This window comes from Theropithecus gelada, chromosome 4 (genome assembly GCF_003255815.1).
Source record: "Theropithecus gelada isolate Dixy chromosome 4, Tgel_1.0, whole genome shotgun sequence".
Classification (NCBI taxonomy): domain Eukaryota; kingdom Metazoa; phylum Chordata; class Mammalia; order Primates; family Cercopithecidae; genus Theropithecus; species Theropithecus gelada.
The window spans coordinates 49,341,509-49,360,158 of NC_037671.1; the positions used below are offsets into that span (position 1 = coordinate 49,341,509).

General features: G+C 38.5%; 1 protein-coding gene across 1 annotated transcript in view; it reads right to left on the minus strand.

Moving 5' to 3' along the window:
- ADGRF1 (adhesion G protein-coupled receptor F1) overlaps positions 1–744 on the minus strand; it is a 42,564-nt gene extending 41,820 nt beyond the window's left edge. The window contains exon 1 of the mRNA XM_025383342.1: positions 588–744. The gene's annotated coding sequence lies outside the window, so the exon portion shown is untranslated. The remainder of the gene's footprint in view (positions 1–587) is intronic.
- Between the last annotated feature and the right edge of the window lie 17,906 nt (positions 745–18,650).

Sequence of the window (18,650 nt, forward strand, 5' to 3'; positions counted from 1 at the left end):
TTATATTTACTTGGGGAAGTAGCAGGAGAAATAATTAGTCAATTCTAGGGTTTTTTGGAGTCCTGGAAAGGAGTTAAATTGAGAAGTACTTTCTGGGTACATATGGATTCAGGCAAAGCTTAAACGAATTCACCCTAAAGGAAAAATAAGCTTAATTCTCTCAAGCGCGATTTTATTTTAAGAGATTGCTATGGTTAATGTATCATGAATTAGTGAAAACCATATGACTGATACTTTAGCAAGTATCTTTGGTGGAGCCTGTTTTATTCTAGTCAATCTACCTCCCTGGCACATCAGAAGAATGGGGGTCCTGCGTTATCACAGAGGGAAGAGTGTGCTTTGAGTCAGATAATCTGGAGCTTGAGCCTCAGCTAATCACCTCATTATAGTTAGTAAGTGGATTGAAATCTGTTGTTTCTGCTCATTGCTTTTTCAGCTCTGTTCCCTTAATTAACTATCTTTGGGAAATGAGATATTGAAATCAGAATTTTTTTTTCAAGGAGAGAAAAAATAATCTCAGACTAACAGGGAGTATTGGTCATAGTAATACACGTTCTTAGTAATCAAAGTACAGTTATTGGGCTTACCTGGTGATTTCTCTCTTCACGCCACAGCTCGAGGGTGCCCTTCCTTCAGTGTACTTGTGACTCAATTACTTCTTATGCTGTTTGGAAAGAAAGTATTAGTATCTGAGCAACAGCAGCTCACTGGCGTGAACACAGGCTCACTGATCCATCAGCAGTTCCTGGCACACATTACTGTCTGTGCAGGTAGACAAGCCTGGGACACGCCCCCTTCAAGACGGAAACAATATACTTTTCTGCTTACTTCCCCTCCACCTTAAAGTCACTATTAGGTCTGGTAAGAGGAAGGAGCGCAGAGCTCAAGACTTAATGATTCTCCCAGCAAACATAGATGGGTGTCTGAAATCACAGAAGGGAAATGGGAGAGAAAAGCTCTAGGGGAATGTGGAACACTTTTGCCCTAGATCGGTTTGCTACAAAATGCTACTCCATCAAATCTTCCCGTCCAGCCTCTGAACACACTGGGTCATACCCTATAAAGCTGAAGGAATGCAGCCCTTCATGCATAATTCCAATGAGGACAGGTGGGTAATTCCTGTGGAGCAGAAATAAGAGTAGATATTGTTTTTCCTTTTCCAACTTTTCCATTTAAGGCTAAAGAATCAACTAGCTACTTTCCCGGGTAAAACCACCTCAGACTCCTGCGTGGGGTAGCACCAAAGGGGCTGTGGCAAAACACAGCAACAGGGTGGATGCTGAGATGAATGCTTTCGGTGTGTTCTTTGTCCTTAGAAAACCTAGAGTGAAACCCTATTAACTTCTTTAGTAAAGATTTGTTTTCTTTCCAAGGAGTCATCCAGTTTGAAAACTATGAAAGGTCGAGATTGTTATGTGCTATAGCTTTAGCCACATTGGCTCATAAATTACTTTTGGTCAAGGTAATGAGCAACTAACAACCATATCTAAATTAGCAATTTTTCATTCTGTTAATGGAATAATGAAGGGGATAATAATATGTTAATTCTCAAAAATGCCACTGAAAAGAAAGCAAAGGATATCTCTGAATTCAATTAATGTATTAATTTTCTTTTGTTTCCTTTAAGCATTCCACATTTTACAAATGACTTGAGCTGGCTTACAATGTTAATACACAAAATAAAATAGTGTGAGAATAACAATTTTAAAATCATTATAAAAGCTCTATATAAACTATAAAAAAGGAAACTATAAAACTAAAGAGTCAATTAAGAAAAGTAATGCAAATAATAATCCCTGAAATTATTGTTTCATAAATTTGAAACTTATCTCTAGGGACAGAACTTCCTAACAGTTAAAGAAAAGGGAAAGCTAGTCAGGTATATTGTTCTCACAATTGGAAAAGAGGAAGCATCTATGTTTTCATGAAAGAGTAAGTAAATTCTAATAAAAACATCTTTTTTAGAGTGAACAATATTCCCATCAATATCTGAGCTTCTAATTGTATGCTGAAGACCTTTAGTGCCATGTTGGCCTAAACCCAGTATGACCTACTTGTCTTCCAGACCAGCTGGGCCACCAATCCATATCATACTCATCATGATTGGGTCTGGGTCTAGCCCACTGAAAAAATTATCAAGAGAATGGGGCTTACCTGACAAACCCCAATTGTCAGGTAGACTCAAGCCTCAACCATTGTTCCTTTGTCCCCCATCAGCCTGGGTGGAAAAAAGCTAATCTCATAATTTAGTCGAGTTAATTCCATTCTCCTTCTGCTTGTTTTCTGCAGGGCTTTGCCTGTTTCACAGTCCATCAGTTATAACTGGAGACCAAATTTCCATTCCAAAAGGTTAAAGACTTCCAGAAATACATACTCTTACTTAGTAGGTTCAATGTCTGAAGTTTTAAGATGAGAGATGCCATCTTCTCAGTTCAGGGCCACACCTTTCCTATTGTCTATATTAAATTGTAAGTGTTTACAGTAATTCACTGACATCCTAGTAGGAATGTGTTTATAAAAAGGAATTGATAATCTACTAATCACTAGGGCAAGAAAGTGGCCATGGAATTGGGTGCAAACAGTTAAAATGACCAACTAGTGTGGAGTTTAAGGTGGTGAGGGGTTGAAGCTGAGATGGAAGCTCTGTTACCCACCTTTGGCTCATTGTGCCATTGCAGCCCAATAACTTCCTAGGGGCCAACGTATGGCCCTCAGAACCAAAGGAAACACTGCATTGTCTCATTAAACCAAAAACACTTTAGCACACACTAGTAGGTGAGGCAACAAGTAGACATCAACGATTCCATGAGTGCATTGATTTTGGAGAAAATCTGAATCCAAACAGATGAATGCATTTAATAGTTTTTTATTCTGTGTTTAATAGAAGGAAGTCAAGTATGTACAATATTCAGGTTGTTTCAGAAATAAGGTGTGTTTTTGAAACTGATGACTCACCAAAAAGCAATTTACTCACCCCTTCTAATTTCCTGCTAAGAATCTGTTAGTGCACGCAACACTAAATTCCTCAATACTTCCTGGTGAGTTTGAGGAGCTCTCTGGTCTTTGCAAAGGACACAGTGCAAAAGGAAGCAGCATGGGTTTATGCACTGTGGCAGCATTCGGACATCTTGTTACCTTAAGAGCTCAGGACAAAGCTAACCTTCTGAGTGCAGAGCTGTGGAGTTTGTTGCCTCTCTAGTTTGATTATAATGTTTCACAGGCATGAACAAGGTGTTCACTTGAGCATAAGAAGCCAGGTGAACAAATTATTTTGGTTCATCTGGTCAAATTTACATTCCACAAATGCTAGAAAAAAAAAAAAAGAAGAAGAAGAAAGGCCTGGGGCTGAGGAAGAGTTTCAAGCCTTCTAACTTCATTTGTTGGTGTTGGTTTAGTGAAGAGTCTGATGGCTTGGTTTCCCAGCAAAACAGCAGGGTCCCACAAATAAACAGCAAGAAGCCTGAGTCCTGGGAGAAAGAAAACGGCAAACAGAATCATGTTCCTGGAACTAGTTATCTAAATTCATATGTCAACAAACTGTCCCTGAGTGACTACTGGGTGTGAGACAATATCTAAATGAGACAGATCAGCAGGTGAACCAGAAAAGCACAGGAACCCAATTAGAGAAGGACCCTGATGCCCATGTCCATCCATCGAAAGTGCCGGACATTCTTTGAGTCTGGTCATAGAGAAGTTTCACCCCAGGGACTGCAAACACAAATGGCAGACTTGAGTGATGTGATGATGCAAGAGTATAAAAGGCCCTGGACTGTTTCAGGTGGTTCTATTCCATAGTTGCAAAATGTTTGAAAGCATTAAATATATGTATATGTATATATTGCAAGTATAATTTTTTTAACTGAAAGGAGGAGTTAAAAAGAGAAGAGTTGAGTATAAACTATAAATTTCAGCCAGATGATTTTTCTGACTACTATGATAAAAGTCTTATCAAAGCTGATACAGGCTGTTCATACTACTCGGAACTAGGGCTTAAGATAAAGAGAGGTGGGTTTGAAATTATGAAGCTACCTAAGGACAAGCGTTGGACAAGGTGACTTATGAGAAATTGCTTGTATCAGTGGGGTAGGGTGGCATTGTGTTATAATTGAGACCTGGACAGCTAATTCGAGGAAGAGAAGAACTATCAAGCACTTAGTATCAGCCAACATTTTGTTGTTGTTGTTGAGATGAGGTCTCATTCTGTTACCTGGGCTGGAGTGCAGTGGCATTATCTCAGCTCACTGCAACCTCCACTTCCTGGGCTCAAGCGATTCTCCAGCCTCAGCCCCCCAAGCAGCTGGGACCACAGGTGTGAGCCACCAATGCCCAGCTAATTTTTGTATTTTTTGTAGAGGCAGGGTTTTGCCATGTTGCCCAGGCTGGTCTTGAACTCCTGAGCTCAAAGCGATCCGCCTACCTCAGCCTCCCAAAGTGTTGTAATTACAGGTGTAAGTCACAGTTCCTGGCTCAGCAAATATTTTTTTAAATTTTTTGTTTTTAATTTGTATGGGCACATAGTAGGTATATATTTTTATGGGGTACATGAGATATTTTGATATAGGCATACAATGTGTAATCATCACCTCAAACATTTGAGGTTATGCAGTATCATTTCTTTGTGTTACAAACATTCCAGTTATACACTTTTAGGTATTTTTAAATGTTTGATAAATTGTTGTTGACTATAGTCACCCTGTTGTGCTATCAAATACTAGATCTTATTTATTCTACCTAATATTTTTGTACCCACTAACCATCCCCACTCCCGCACTGCCTACTACTCTTCCCAGCCTCTGGAAACCATCATTCTTTTCTCTACTCCCATCAGTTTAATTGTTTTAATTTTTAGCTCCCACAAATCAGTGAGAACATGTGAAGTTTGTCTTTCTTTACCTGGCATATTTCACTAAATGTCCTCCAGTTCCATCCATGTTGTTGCAAATGGCAGGATCTCATTCCTTTTTGTTTTTGTTTTTTTTTTTTTTTGTGGTGGCTCAGCCAACATTTACTGAGTACTTCCTATGTGCCAAGTACTGTTGTGATCAGTTTTCATGTGTTTTTATACTCTCTGCAACCTTATTTTATAGATAACGGAGTCAAGGCATTGAGCAGTTAGGTGTGGTGAGCCAGAAAGTCAACACGACCTGACTTCAAAGTCTGTTCTGTTACCCTATTCTCTACTGATTCCTAAAGATAGATGGAAAATACAAATAGAAGTGCCTGACCCTTGCTAAATAACCAAAGAAAAAGCAAAGGCAAACACAGGTATTAATGAGACAGAACATTCTTATCATCTGAACCTTCCATAATAAATTGGAGAGCCATCAAAGTCCTATAGAGTCCACACTTCATTCTATTCCAGAAGTAAGTTTCAAGTGTCACTAAATTCAAGGTCCTGGGTAAATTTGGCAGTCGGTCAAGACACTATCTGAGGCCTTTAATCAGTTCAGATTGTACAGTATTGGTACACAATTATTATTCTCTGTACAGAATGTACAGAGATAACACAGAAGAGAAAGCTATAACCTATAAAATAAATGATAATCCTTTTTCCCCCTTACTCTGTGTTTAAAATAAGAGTTATACAGCACCAAGAAGTCTACCTCTCCAAGCTCAAACGATTCTCGTGAGGCCACTGGAAAGGTACAGCTGCAGGCACCAGAACACATCCCCTGCAATCACAGGGTGCTCAGGAATTCTACAGGGTCAGGACAGCCTCGGTGGAGAACCTGCTATATCTAATAAGAATCCTGCTTTTTACCATGCAGATTCTAGAGTTCCAGACCCTTTACAGTAAGATGCATTTTTCCATTAGCCTATAGCATCAGAGAAATATAACACAAGCAAGGCTTCCAGAGAACCCTCATGAGTCTGCTGGATTAGAGGCTAACACCCAACAGACTCAGAGTGCCAAGGGTCCATACCTGTGGATAAGAAGTTCTTCTAGAACAAAATTAAGCTGATTCCATCCCTGGGCACTTTTTCTCTGGTGTTGTGGCCGTGCTCAACTTCCTCATGAGGACAAACATCTGAAGATGTGACCTGAGATTAGAACATTCTTTTTCACTTACGTATTGTTTCAACAAACCCCAGGTTGACTCCCGCACTTCCAAATGTCCTTTGGGCAAAGAGAGACATCTAGTGGCCAAGATTCACAATGTTGTAGAGGCCACCTGTTTACATAATCACTTAATTTACCATGAAGGTGACTGAGAGACTTAATGGAGGAGGCGGGAGAAGGAGCGGTCCAAATCAGGTAACCTCTGTGACCTAGGTTGCCTTGTCCAGTTTTTCAGGACATAGATTCTTCTTGGAGCAGAGTTCATTCATTCATTCATTTATTCATTAAACAAACATTTATATTAAATGTCTACTAGGTGCAAGACACTGTGTTAAGCCCCAGGACTTCAAAATCTGTAAATACACTCTTCAAGCATCTATAATGGAGAAGGTAGGCCAGCAACAATCAGTTAAAATATGTTACGATAGGGACTGAACACATTGTGCCACAGAAGGCTATAGAAGAGGCATTTACATGAATCTTTGAGGATAAGAAAAAGTGTTTAAAACACAGGTCTCAAACTGGCACCCTGTGGGCCTCATCTGGCCTGCAGATGTGTTTTGTTTGGACCATGCATTGTTTTTGTAACTCTGAATTAGTTGCTGACATTTAAACATCAGGGGATTTCACATGAAAATCCAAATTTCAGCTTCTTTTGGAAAATGAGAAGATCTGACAACATTGGTTTGTATTCCTGCAGGGTCACATTCAATTGGAGCTGTTTTCTTAATGTTTTTGCATAACAGTCAGTAATGTTTCTCTATAACAGCTTATTTTAATAAAATGTTGGTAAATTTTACATGAACAGGGTAGAGAACTCAAAATTACAAAAGCGTATTCAGTAAATTACCCTTGTTCCACAACTAACCGATCTTCACCTACAAAAGCAACCACTTTACCAGTTATAAATTGTATAAATGCATATCCTTCTCTCACAGTTTACACCAAAGTTAATTTTATCTGGATTTAAAATATAAACGCAAAATATGAAACTATAAAGATAGTGGAAGAAAACAGTGTTGTTGATACATTCTTTAAATAATGTGTTTGTTTAATGGCAAAGGTATTCCTAAAGTAAGAACAAAACCCAGATCTCACAAAAAGAAAAAAAATGATATATTTTTTGTATCTTTACATAAAAAGGAGAAAAGATTCTGCGTGGCCAACAATACAATGAACAGTATCCAAATAGAAATAATGATCTGGAAAAAGAAAAGGTATTTTCAATTTATTTAATAAATTTTTCCTAATATGCAAATAGTTATTTGGAATCAATAAAAAAAGACAATCAACCAGACAAATAGACAAAAGGATATAAATAAATCCACAAAAAAGTATACAAATAGTTCTAAAGTCTATGAAAAGCAAGGAAACATCTAGGATAACTTGAAAATGAAGACTAAAGCAATGATGGAGTATTATTTTTACCTCTCAGGTAAAAGATCAAAAGTGTTAATGACAATATTGTTGTAGGTAGGAGGAAACAGGCAGTGTTATATATAGCTAGTGGGAATATAAATCAGTAAATCTGTACCAAATGTTTACATTTACATATCATTTGAGTTAGCAATTCTATTTCTAAAAATACAGCCTACACACATACTTGGATATGTGCAAAATTATACGTATACAATGCAGAATTATTTCTAATATGTGAAGATTGAAAGTAATCTAAAAGTCCATCAATAGGTGTGGTGAATTGTATTTGTTTAAAATATATTATATATGCAAGACGTGAACCTTTTTTGTTTTGAGCAATTGAAATTTTGAGGTTGTTACTATATTGTAGCTTAAACAGACTAATACAGAAATTGGTACTAAGAGCAGGGTAAAGCTGCCGTAAGAGAAATCTGACAATATATGGCATTTGCTTCTTGTCTGGTCAATGGGCAGCAAAGAAATTGTTCTTGGAAACCATATGGGCATGACCTAAGTAAGAAACATTTGTGCTGGGCATGGTGCTCACGCCTGTAATCCCAAAACTTTGGGAGGCCAAGGTGGGCAGATCACTTGAAGCCTTGCCAACATGACGAAATCCCATCTTTACTAAAAATGCAAAAATTAGTCTGGCATGGTACTGCATGCCTGTAATGCCAGCTACTCAGGAGGCTGAAGCAGGAGAATCACCTGAACCTGGGAGGTGGAGGCTGCAATGAGTTGAGATTGCAACACTGCAATGCAGCCTGGGCAAGAGAGAGAGACTCCATCTCAAAAATAAATAAATAAATAAATAAAAATTTAAAAAAGAGAAACGTGTGATAAATGTGAATGGCAGTTAATATGCTGAATGAATTTTGGGCTTCAAGCAAGAAAGTTACAATCCCTTTTACTACAGCTAGTGGCTCTCTTGTCAGTACCATGCTTTTAAAACATAGTTGTCACTTCATTTCTTTCATTCCAGTCAGCTGCACGTGGCATTACATATGTCTCATATTCTTTTCCACATAGTACCTTGAGTCTGTCGGGGGTCAGTGGCAGAGCCACATCTTTGGTTTCTTTTCTGGAGCAATTTTATCCACCTGAAACACTTACTTTGAGCCTACTCATTCACAATGTTGAAGCAAAAAGAGTTGAAGGCCATATCCGTCACTCACTTCTTGTTATTAGGCTTGGATATAAGTGGTTTTATATCCAAACCAAGATCATCTCAGTTTTATATTTTATTAATTAGAGATAGGAATTAGTTACATCTTCTCTCTGACAAGCCCCAGAATGTATGGACTTTCGTTTTTTAATTTTACTTCTGTTTGTAAAGTAGCCATCTTTTTCTTGCAATACAGGGTCTGAACAATCTGTAGCAACTAACTTGTGCTGGTAACATTGTTTTGCATTTACCTACCCATTTGTTTCATACCATGAACTGAATAATGTATCTTTTCCCCATTGATTTGAGACACTACCTTTGTTAAATAGTAAATTCCTATGTGGCTTTGGGTCAATTCATGGACTTTGTGTTCATTTCATTCGCTTGTGTCTACCCAAGAACATCTTAATACTCTGTTTATTGTGACTTCACCATATATTTCATATCTAATATAATAATTATTCCTCATTATTCTTCCTTTTCAGAATTTTTCTTTCTATTTCTGCTTATTAATTTGTTCATATAAACTTTAGAATAACCTTGACTTTCCCCCTCCCTACACACCTCAAATAAAATAAAATAATCAGTGCTGATCAGAATTCTGAAATACACAACTTTGAGCATGATAATCTGTAATTTCAACCATAATTTGGGTTGAAATACTGAAAGATCAAAATCTCTAAAGTCTAAAATCTTGAAAATCACAATAAATCCCAAATGTTGAAACCCTGAAAGCCGAATTCTGGGGAAGGTATGAATGAGTTTTCAGCTGTAAGCAAGGTAGTTGCATCATGTTAGTTGCATTATGTCAGGCAGAACTATTACCTTGTTTTTGTCTTTATTTGCATTCGGAGGGCAATTCAGACGACTGGATTGGCCATGGGATAAGGCAATGATGAAAGCTTCATTTTAAAAATGCATTATCTAGGCTGGATGTGGTGGCTCACACCTGTAATCCCAACACTTTGGGAGACCAAAGTGGGTGATCACCGGAGGTCAGCAGTTCGAGACCAGCCTGGCCAACATGGTGAAACCCCATCTCTACTAAAAATATAAAAATTAGCTGGGCGTGGTGGCACGTACCTGTATTCCCAGCTACTCAGGAGGCTGAGGCAAGAGAATCACTTGAACCTAGGAGGCAGAGGTTGCAGTGAGCCGAGATTGCACCACTGTACGCCAGCCTGGGTGACAGAGCGAGACTCATCTCAAAAAAAAGTCCATTCTTTGTCTGCACTGGCATTCTTTCAGCTGATGAAATTCCAGGAGCTTTTAATGAATTAAAGCTGCATTTCCCTGAAGAAGTCAGCAAAGTTACTGCCTGGTTTAAAAATAATTATGTGCATAGTAGGATATGAAGACACTCATACAACAGTGTTGGGGTTCGATCAGCAGTATAGTTCCCACCAAATGTGTAGTCTGTATATGAGTGCATGTGGAATGGACTTTGCACGCACAAAGCAACTAGAAGTGTGGTACAGAAGATGGGAAAACAATAAGGAATGCTCATGTTGTATATTGAATCACAGAATGATTTCAAAAAGAGCAGCACCATATAGAAAATGAAAGTGAACATATTCTCCAAGGAGAATCATACCCTTGGAAAAAGCTGCTATTCATCTCCATGCAACACTTCAAAATAGAGCTAATGATAGTGAAAGTTGGCCAGCTCTGATAAACCACCTATGTGCAATTGTTCATAATCTATCCCTGTAATTGCTTTTTTATCTGGTAAATTTTCTTTTGAGTTTGTTTTTTGTTTTTTTTTTCTTTTTAAATTTTTGATTCTCAACTATTTTAAATTGACAGCATTATTTTTCACAATTTGCTATGCTATATATTTCATCTTTGCCTCATTTCCAATACTGGAGATATAAATTGTGTAAAGACTTTTAGAAGAGTTCTAATTCATTGTATGCTTTTTTTATGAACTTGACTCCATGAAAGTACATTTGACTTTATGTGTAAGCACTTTATGTATATGTAAAAATATTGAAACTCCCTTAATAAATAAAGAAATGTCCTTTAGTGCATCTGCTTTTGTAAAAGATAAAACTGCTCAAGGGCTCGGCTCTTTGGGTGACTGCATATACGGTGGCGAGTGATCCCAGGTTTCTATTGATCTTGTCAAAAGACGTGGGTTGTCCATCACAGCATTTCAGATTGTTGCAGTTATAAAGCTGAGTGTACACAATTACCAGCCATAGTGATACATGATTTATACAGTTCACTTTTTGATCTATTTATGAATACAGTCATCTGCTCATAACTTATACCCATGCAATTGTTCCTAGTACACCTAAGTGGGCTTGCAAAAACATTTTTATTATAATTTAAGTTCTGGAATACATGTGCAGAATTTGCAGGTTTGTTACATAGGTATACACGCACCATGGTGGTTTGCTGCACCCACCAACCTGTCATCTACATTAGGTATTTCTCCTAATGCTATCCCTCCCCTAGCCCCAGACCTCCCGACAGGCCCTCGTGTGTGATGTTCCCCTCCCTGTGTCCATGTGTTCTCATTGTTCAAATCCCACTTATGAGTGAGAACATGCGGCGTTTGGTTTTCTGTTCCTGTGTTAGTTTGCTGAGAATGATGGTTTCCAGCTTCATGCATGTCCCTGCAAAGGACATGAACTCATCCTTTTTATGGCTGTGTAGTGTTCCATGGTGTATATGTGTCACATTTTCTTAATCTAGTCTATCATTGATGGGCATTTGGGTTGGTTCCAAGTCTTTGCTATTGTGAATAGTGCTGCAATAAACATACATGTGCATGAGTCTTTATCGTAGAATGATTTATAATCCTTTGGGTATATACCCAGTAATGGGATTGCTGGGTCAAATGGTATTTCTGGTTCTAGATCCTTGAGGAATCACCACACTGTCTTCCACAATGGTTGAGCTAATTTACATTCCTACCAACAGTGTAAAAGTGTTCCTATTTCTCCACATCCTCTCCAGCATCTCTTGTTTCCTGGCTTTTTAATGATCACCTTCTAACTGGCGTGAGATGGTATCTCATTGTGGTTTTGATTTACATTTCTCTAATGACCAGTGATGATGAACTTTTTTTCATGTGTTTGTTGGCCACATAAATGTCTTCTTTTGAGAAGTGTCTGTTCATATCCTTCACCCACGTTTTGATGGGGTTGTTTTTTTCTTGTAAATTTGTTTAAGTTCTTTGTAGATTCTAGATATTAGCCCCTTGTCAGACAGATAGATTGCAAAAATTTTCACCTATTCTGTAAGTTGCCTGTTCACTCTGATGATAGTTTCTTTCGCTGTGCAGAAGCTCTTTAGTTTAATTAGTTCCCATTTGTCAATTTTGGCTTTTGTTGCCATTGCTTTAGGTGAAAAACCTGTATGTTTTATTGCCTATTTTATTGGGTAAAGTGGACTATGAAGTGTTCTGTTGTTTTTCTATAATGTTCCTCAAATGAACCCCCTTTTAAAAATGAAAATAAATATCTTTTAAATTATTTTTTCCAGAATTACATTTTTAGGGTTTTGATTTTTCAGGGTTTCAACCTTCAGAAATATGGTGTTCAGGATTGTGTCTTTCAGGATTATGATTAAATCCATTATCAAGGAATGAATCTAACAACTAGGCAGGAGTAATATTAAAAATATTTTTAAATGTATGAAAAAACACAGAAGAAGTTTCCTCAGTTACGTCCCAAGGCTTGTGAGGTGTGATTGTATGCCTTCACGTATCATTAAAATATAAAAAGAAATCGAACCTGATGTTAGAAAATATTTCCACCCAGGATGAGGTTCTATTGCAAGTTTACCATGAAAGGGCAAATGGGCACTTCCGGGGCAAATGGATGAAAGATATATCTTTAAAGAGAAATACAGGTATTTCATAAAGAAAGAAGGGAATAAAAAGAGAGAAAGCAGAGAGACACATAAAGTACATTCATTTTTGCAATGATTTTTCTGCCGTGGTTATTTATTATTGTTTCTGCTCCTTCTTTTTGGTGCTGGGGTATCATGTGTATTTGTAGGGAGTTTCTATTTCCCTGCACACAGATGAAATGCAAGTAGGGTCAGGCCACGCACAATTGTTGATCTATCTCCAGTAACCCCTTTCTTTTTCTCCCCTTCCTTACTTTGGCAGCCCTTCTGCCTGCAAGAGCATGGTGGGGGCAGGGTACTGTGAATGATGAGGAATAAGGCCCAAACCTTTCCTGTGAAATATGTGTTCAATGCCTGAGTAAGCATCGACACTGATTATTAATAAGGGAGGACAAACAATGAGATGAACAAAATTAGAAAATATTTTTCTCAGAAGCAACATCCACTGGCAACTAACAAATTTAGAGTCTAACTTCTCTAAAGTATAATTTTATACTTGTGTCATCAACTGGTAAAAATTTTCTTGGAACACCATTTATATATACACATATATATATGTATATGTAGGTATACTTAATTTAATAGGTGATTGATCATGTGGCATAATCTCCTGCTTTCCAACAATATAAAGTATTGGCAAGGGTACTGAACAACCATAACACTATGTAGATATGTAAAATCATACAATCACTTTAGAAAATAGTTTGACAATTATTAATTTAACCATTGTTGATTGTTAATGACAATTGTTACTTTTAGTATAAGATTCAATATGCACTTAGAATTTGACCCAGCAATCCCACTTGTAGATATTTACCCAAGGGAAATGAAGGTAATAGATCAACATAAATTGTTGTGTGGGCCAGGCATGGTGGTTGACACCTATAATCCCAGCACTTTGAGAGGCTGAGATGGGAGGATAACTTGAGGCCGGGAGTTTGAGACCAGCCTGGGCGACATGGTGAGATCCCATATCTCAAAAAATTAAACATTAGCCAAATGTGGTGGCACATGCCTGTAGTCCTATCTGTTCAGGAGGCTGAGACAGAAGGATTGGTTGAGCCCAGGAGATCAAGGTTGCAGTGATCTATGATCAAACCACTGCACTCCAGCCTGGGTAACAGAGTGAAACCCTGTCTCAAAAAAAAAAAAAAAGAGTTGTATGCAATATTCATAGATTTATTTGCAACAAAATCTAAAAGCAATCCTATGTTCATGAACAGGTGAAAGAACAAATAAATTCAGATATAACCATACAATGGAATACTACCCAGGAAGCAATACAATATTCTTAGCAAGACACCTGGAAATGTAAGCAATAATAAGGACTTTGCACTCTATGGAAAAACTATGTTGTTCAAATGCGAGATATTTCTTTCCTTGGTTTTAACCTATACTCTTCCTTCAGGATCGCTATCACTCATGGTCTACTTTGGATTACACTTACTGAAGATGCCAGCTAATGCTTATAGTGTTTCAATGCCTGTTTTAGTAGATGATCACAGAACTAAGGTAAGTACTGTGTCAGACACAGTAAGAAGTATACCGAGTCCCAGGATATAAAGAGCTGACAATTTTGTGTAGTAAACAGTACAAACACACACACACACACACAAATTGAGAATAGTATTAGACCTTACAATAAACATTTCCAATGCCTGTTGCCTGCTTATGTTCAATAAAAACAACAAAGAGGAGACTAACCATAATAACTTAAGAAGTTAATTAAAACCTTATAATATGCTACATCTGCTGGTCTTCTCCTGTTCTCATAATTGGCACAAAAGAACATGTGGTGGGAAAGCCAACGTACCCTATTACGTCACTTTTCAGAGATTGGGGTTCTACTTTTTTTTTTCCTGCTTCTCTTGATAAACCATAATGGTGCTATCATGTATTAAAATTTTTACCCTTTGCTAAATGTATTCAGTCTCCAGCATATAGCAACATCTCATGTAAGTTATTTTAACCTCTTGTAAAAGATTTTCTTTAATTGAACTTAGCTTTAATTTTTTAGACCTAAAAGCAGAATGTCAATTATTCTCAAGCTTAGTGTGACTTTCCTACATTCTGTTAGCCCTTATTCACATGGTTTGATAACATGCTCATACTTATACTTTATAAGCTGGAAACCTCATTTGTAGTTTGTCACATACAAAACTTTTTAATGAAAACTTTTAAACAAATCCACATAAATCTAGAGAATTTTGGAGGGGATATAAGTTTGTCATGATAAATCCACATTCTTTTTCATGATTCCCTTACACACCTACTCATAGTTAGGCAGCAAGCCAGTTAAGTACAGATACTTAACTGTGGAAAAGCAAACTTAAATGCCTATCAAATGCCTGAGCATAGCAACCTGGCCAGATAAAAGCAGGTTTAATTTACTGAGTGTATTAGTCATGGTTCTTCAGAGAAAGAGAATCAATAGGTAAAAGAGAAAGAGAGAGGTGGATAGATGGATGGTTGGATGCATAGATAGATAGATAACAAAGATTTATTATAAGAAACCAGCTCATGTGATTGTGGAGGCTGAGAAGTCCCAGGATTTGCACTCAGCAAGCTGGAGACCCAGAGATGATGCGTAACTTCCAGTGTGAGTCTGCAGGCCTGAGAACCAGAAGAGCCAGTAGTGGTAGCTCCATGCTTTAGCTCAAGCAGTCAGATGGGTAAAGTTCCCTCTTATTCAAGAGAATCAGACTGTGTGTTGTATTCAGACCTTCAACTAATGAAGGCTACCACACAGGAAGGGCAGCCTGCTTTACTCAGTCTACCAATTCAAATGCTAATCTCACCCTCATAAAAGAATGTCTGACCAAATATCTGGGCACTTCATGGCTGACATATTAAAGTTGACATATTAAATTGGCCATCGCACCCAAGTTAACTAACTACAAACTGTCCAGCCCAGAGTTTTCCAATCCATGGCTCTAGATTTTTGATGTAACTCTTCTGAGATTCTACATGATTGAGTTTTACCTTGTTATTTGAAAACTATAAAATTGTACTATATTATTGAGACGCATCTGTTTCACCAACCAGAAATAATGAAAAATCAGTGAGGTAATGGGCATTATACAGAAGACACCAGTGGGCCAAGAGTTTGCCATCCCTTTTCTATTGTATGGAAAATGTCTAGCACTTCATCTGGGTCACCTTGGCCACCCAGATCCCCCTGACATCTCTCACAACATGGTATGAAACACGTGAAGAGCCAATGCTAAGTCCAACTGTCCCCAACAACCCTGACTAGCTATAGCAATCGCTGGACCCTTCAGACTCAATCAACACGCATCGTTACTGTTGTACCATGGCCCAATATCCTGAGAAGTCTCCAAGGACAATGTCTTTTCAGAGTGACCACTTAGGAACAGTGAATATGCAAAGTTACTAATATCAGCTCTTCCAGGCATCAGGACACATTACGGATTTGGCTTGCATAAGAGGTATGAAAATAAAATCCAAGGGAGAGAAAAAGATGCTTTTTACTGACCACTATTGTGGGAGTTTTTAGAAAAGTGGTGTAACATTTCACAGAATAGATTTCTGCACTAAGAAATGAAGAAATCTGCCCTTCAAAGAAAATGTGAGGATCCACCCTTCTCTATGTTGGGGGTTATAGGGTCACGAATTTTCTCCCGGCATAGCAATACCTGAGCAATTTTCCCACCGACTCCTGGGACCTGCTGAAGCCACCTCTTCATGCTGTTGTCTTACAACAAACACCACAACACTTCCTGCACCCACACCTCTTTGCACCTACCCCTTCCTTGGAGACACAAATAGACTTTGGATGGAAATAACTGAGGTTGTCCCACTAATTTATTTCACCTCCTCACAGAGCATTTATGGAACACTTACTAGTGCCAGGAATTTTACATGCATATTCTTAATTAAATTTCACAATGCAACCACCTGTGGTGAGTTCTATTTTTCTTCCTTTTTACAGATGATGAAACCAAGGCTTTGAAAGGTTGGCTAGCTCACCAAAAGTCACACAATTAGTGGAAAAGCTGGCTCAGAAAAACAAGTCTGTCCACCTTGGATTCCTGAGTTTTTCATCATTTATCTTTAAATAATTCCTTAATGTCTCTTTTTTCACATTTAAAAATCACAAGACTTTAAGTATATGGTTTAAAGCAAACTTTACAAGAAGTCTTAGGGCATTTGAGAGGTTGAAGTTCCCCTATTTGTGCATTGTATAAAAATAGTGTTTCTGCACCTATTGAATTAAAAAAAAAAAAAAAGTCCCTGTAAAGTTCTTATTTTGGTCCCAGAATATAAATTCAAATTATTGCTTTTAGATTCTTAAAAGGAGTTCAAGCATTTGAGAACAAGGCAATGAAGGCCTTGAGTCTGTCTAGCTTCTTTATTACTCTATCTGAGATAATATGTATCATAAATGTTAAATGTATTAAGTCAAAGTAGGTTTGATTTAACTAGCTTCATTGAGAGCCAGTGGAGAGGACAGATGTAATTGGAAAAAGCTTGGCTTACCCAAGCTAAGCACTAGGATTCCCAGTGATTCTCACCCTGAGGGAGCATATAGATTAACAAAATACATGATTGAGTAAACAACAACAGTGAAACTGCTTCACCTGTAATGACAGGAATTGGGTTCCAACAGGACTGGTGATGATTGGGCTCATCCATGTCATCTCATTAGCCTAACAATGATCTTATCCTATATCCTACAAAATTGAATTCTGGTGATCCCTCATACAGTGATACAGCAGGGTTTTCCGTATCACCAGTATAATGGCTAAGTGTTGGATCAGCAGATGCCCAAGGGTGTACGGAGCACCTAAGCCATGTCTGACCCCGAAAAATGTATATACATTGCACACACTCTGCCAATCCAACTCCGTTCCCCATTTCTTCTCAGAATACCCTTTTGTCTCTCCTTTTCTACCATGAGAAGCAAGTGCAGAGGTTAAAAACAGGGGACAACTGCTGGGTTCGAATCCAATTATACTTGATCAATCAGCTAGTGATGTTGAACAAGGTATTTCACCTCCCAAGCCTCATCCATGAGCCTAGAACAATTAATTTCTACCTCCTAGGGTTGCTGTAAAGATTAAATGAGATAACGTATGCTTCGTGCTTCACATGACTAGCATATAATAAATGCTTTCTAAAAGGTTGCTTCCCAGAATATCCAATTGTCTCCTCTCCATTTCTTCAAATCCTGAGATTTTAACTTACTGAGACTTAAAGCCTGACTCAAGTTCTCCTCCATAAAGTCTCCCTGCAGTTCCTGTGGGAATGGCATCCCTTAAGTAATCAACACCTCACAGTTAAGTTTTGGATGATAGGCAACACCTGAAAAAGAGGTGATGCTATGTGTGTGGGTTGCTGGGGCGGGGAGAGGGCAGACACTAATTCTACAGTTTTGCTTATGCTGGTCTGGGTTGGCCAGCAGAGTGTCCCCACAAGGGGACCAGAGACTATGTTTCTACCTTATCCTCTTTCCTCCCCCAATCTCTTACTTTGTAGCTATATAACCTAAGGTAAGGCCAGGCTTTGGTTGTTTAATCTGTAAAATGGGCTGATTCTATTCTCCCTAGCTAAAGGCAGAAAGCTGAACCAGTCCTAATGTAAGACCTCTTCTTGCTCCATTTTTGAGATTCTTCTGGCACATGTGGTCCTGAGTGTAGGAGGGTGCATCACCCTGAAGCCAAGTGACCTGCGCATCTGGCCACTCTAGAGGCCTCTATTCCCTCCAAGTGAACAGGACATGTTCTTGCTTCCCTCCACCCATTCCAGAATCTGGAATCTCTCTCCAATCAGGCCATGAGCAAAAAGTTGCTAGCACCCAGGCTGCCAGCAGGGCAGTGCCCTGGACTCCCTGGTGTAAACACTGATGAGGAAGGATTGAAGTTTGGCTCTGCCCATGCCTTTCTGTGCTATCTCCAGCCAAAGGCCTGGAGGCTTTCATCTGCTGAGCCAAGCAGTGTTAAACAACAACATTGTTCTTCCTTCCTGCCTCGGCTCCACCCCTCCCTCTGGCCACTGTCTCAAAGGAAACAGCCAGTAAGGACTGGACAGTCGCTGTCATTTAGCTTCCTGTAAATAGGGAGGGTGCTAGGAGAAATGGCCAGATTCTTGGCTTCCTTTAACACTAACCGGGTGACTAACCCC